General features: G+C 54.4%; 1 pseudogene; it reads right to left on the reverse strand.

The window, feature by feature from the left end:
- Positions 1-1154: 1154 nt before the first annotated feature.
- LOC120621549 (40S ribosomal protein S8-like) lies at positions 1155-3192 on the reverse strand (annotated as a pseudogene).
- Positions 3193-3546: the final 354 nt, after the last annotated feature.

Raw genomic sequence — 3546 nt, forward strand, 5'->3', positions numbered from 1 at the left:
ACTCCCTCTACCCAACTGCTCCACTCTGCCCTTCCAACAGTATTTGTCATGTCTGTGGCCTTCCTGCCTCTTCTGCACACACTTCCTATGTCTGGAGAATTTTCCACGTTATGAGTCCTTCTCACTCAAGGTAGAAGCCTCCCTTTCCCAGATGTCGCCTCCTCCATGCAGCCTCCCCTGGCCTTTTCCTGACTCTCTGGCTGTTCTCCCTTCAGCCGCAGCCTGGGTTCTTCTGGCAGCAGGACCTCAGACTGCTCACTGTCTGCCCTGGGGTCCCCCGGGTAGAGGGCTGGCTCCCCCAGGGCTGGGGCCATTTCCAAGGTGAGGGCCACCTCTGCTTCCTTTCTGCCTTCCTCACAGCAACGTTATAGGCCTACCTAAGTCTGCACCCAGGGTCGACAAAAAAGGCAGGAGCTAGAAGAACCCAGAGGGGGTGTCTGTCCTGGAAAGAGAGATGGCAGGGCCTGGGGGAAGGTCAGGGCTCCAGGGGAAGGCTTCAGGGCTGAGCTCAGAACTTGCCCACACAGACACGCAGACAGACGTGCCCAATGTCCTGTGGTCGATATGGAAAGTACAGGATGGAGCGGGGAGCTAGGAGAGGGTGTGACTAACCCACTGGGAGTGTGGGTGGAGATCAGGGGAAAGTTAGGGAAATGTTCTAGACTGAGGTGAGTCTTTAACAATGAGTAGCTCCCCGTCAGTGGAGGAAGGGGTGGAAGCAGGTGGGTGTTCCAGACAGGGCCTCTGCTGGCCCCTGTGGTCGGTACCTTTGTGCGAATTAGAGAGAGGTGCCACCTCTGGGCAGGTGCAGCCCGAGCCTGTGCACACAGCTTGATGAGCAGAGCATGGCCTGAATCTGAGCCTTGACTTGGCCTCTTGGCCAGCCATTATTCTGCCTATCACAGTGCCAAGGGCCCTGCACATGCTGAAACTCAGAGTGATAATGGCCCCCAATTAAGTCCCCATCTTAATCCCTGGAACCTAGGAGTGCGCAATCTTACATGGCAAAGGGGACTTTGCCGATGCAATTAAATTAAGGATCTCGAGATGGGGAGATTATCCTGGATTATCTGGGCTGGCCCTAAATGCAATCACAAGGGCCCTTACAAGTGAGAGACAGGAGTGTGGGACTCAGAGAGAGAAGACGTGACCATGGAAACAGAGGTCAGAAAGAAAGATTGAAATATGCTGTACTGCGGGCTTTTTTCCCACCCATAATAAACACCTTTATTACAGGAGCTGAGACAAGAGGAGGAGGACTAATTTGCCTTTCCGGGCCCTGATTCTCCTCAGGTGGACCTCCAGGTCTCCAGCCTCTAGCACATGGCCATCTGCTCAGCCACATTGGCCTGGTCTTGAAGCCATGCCAGTGAGAAGCTGGCCTGCCGGAACTGCTCCTCTAGAAGACTGCCAATTTTGGTGTGCTTCTTCCTTTCATCATATTTCTTCTGAGTTTTCTTTGATCGTTTTCGGTTTAAAATCTCTTCAATCTCCTCAGAAGTCAGGTTGGCCCCTTCTCGTGTCCCAGAGGCAGTGCGCAGTGTGGCTCTTACCTCTGTGGGTCCCCTGCGCTGTTAGTGAGCACTGCGCAGACCAGTTCATTGTGGGATGCATCGTAGACAACATGGGTAATGCTCGTTTTGCGCGGACGATGCTTGGACGATGCTTGGACGATGCTTGGACGATGCTCGAAGCCCCAGGAGAGGTTCCCCACCTCCAGCCTCCAGGCGCGGTACTTCCTGTTGCCTCCCGTGCGCAGAGGGTTTGTCCGTGGCGGGGGCCAGTCTTCGTGTTGGCAGTGGGGCGCCCCGGCTCGTATTTTCGCTTCTTGTGTTAGGACTTTCTCTTGCCCCTGCTCTCGTGGTGCTTGTGCCAGTTGTTCCGAGAGATACGCGTGGCTCGGCACCGACTGGAAAATACGTTGCTGGCTTTGATGATGAAGGAAGGGGCCACGGACCAAGGAACCAGGCGGCATTTTGAAGGTGGAGAAGGTAAAAAACAGATTCCTCCGTAGAACCTCCGGAGGGGACGCAGCCCCGCTGGCACCTTGATTTTAGCCCCTTAAGACCCATTTTTGGACTTCTGACTGCCAGGACTGGATGATAATGAATCTGTGTTGTTTTGAGCCACAGTGTTTGTGGTTCTTCGTTACAGCAGCCATTGCAACTAATACGTGCTTTCTGGGAATGGCCGTGGGACGTCCTGCCTGGAGCCCAGAGTGAGGGGGGAATGGGAGCAGATGAGGGTAGGTAAGCAGGCCGGAACTACAAAAGACCTTCTATGTCATAGGAAAGAATATGTCTTAGTCATCAGGCAGCCCATCAGGGCTATTCACAGGGGAGTGACATTTAGGAGGACCCTCGATGTAGAAGATGGACTGGGAGGAAGTGACTAGGGGCCTCTTCTAGAAGGCCCGCTGCGGATGTGGTGGACAATAACATGACTCGGGTCCAGCTATTGGCAGTTCAGAGGGACATAGTCTGCTACCCCCCGCCGCCCCCCCACATGCCCACACACAGCAAAGGGCAAATTCCTTTCCTCCCAGCCCTCATCCTTTCCTTTCCTGCCTCGCCCAGCTCTGGGTCAAAGGCTCCGAAGGGCCCCTGAGATAAGGTAATGACTTTGGAAAAAGAGTAAATACTGGAGAATGTTCCTGAGGGCTCCGTTGAGAAAGGGTAATTAGCATCCTGTGTATGCACACAAGCACGCCCACACAAGGGCACACACATGCACACACACGCCCACCGGGAGGGGTTCCAGCACGCCCATGGCCTTTCTCCTCGGCAGCTTTCTCCCTCATGGGGCCAGGGTGAGGAGGCTCACTCTCCCCAATCACAGGAGCCCCAGGCCTGTCTGATGCCAGGTCTCAAAGAGTGACTGCCTTTTGGGGCATCCGGGCCGTGGAGCCAAGGGGTAGGTGTCAGAGGTCTGAACCCTGGGTAGGGATGCTCAAAGGGGTGCAGGAAACTCATTTTTTACTCACACCTGTGATCACTGCTAAGGTGAAACTCTGGTCACTTCGTCTGAGAGATCAAGATGAATCACATTAATCACATAGCACCTGTGGTGCACACACCCTGCCCTTGCCCACCCCACCTCACAGGTGAAGCTCACAGGTGAACCATGGGAGTCCTCGGAATGCTCCCACACCTCCGTGGATGTCAGGCTCTTTCTCCGGGTGCCTTTCTCCATCCTGGTCTGACCGGTCCTGACCCTCTGGGTGTCACATCCGTAAACACTGCTCCCCGGGCACTCAGTCCAGCTCTCATACCAGCTGTGGCATCAGGCAGGCCCTTCTGGAGGAAGTGACAAAAAGCCTGACCCAAACAGGCATAAGCAAAAATGCCACATGCTGGCTTATGAACCCAAACAACCCAAGGCTAGGCTTGCGGCAGGTGAGATGCTGGCCCGAGTTTCCTGCCCTCACTTCTCTGGTGGACTCTCCCTTGCGGTCCCAAGGTGGCTGTATATGGTTCCACACACTCCCCTGAGGAATGTTATATTTAAGTTATTTGCATCTATATAAATTTCATATTTGTATTATCA

Source organism: Pteropus medius, unplaced genomic scaffold (genome assembly GCF_902729225.1).
Source record: "Pteropus medius unplaced genomic scaffold, Ma_sr-lr_union100, whole genome shotgun sequence".
NCBI classification, from domain to species: domain Eukaryota; kingdom Metazoa; phylum Chordata; class Mammalia; order Chiroptera; family Pteropodidae; genus Pteropus; species Pteropus medius.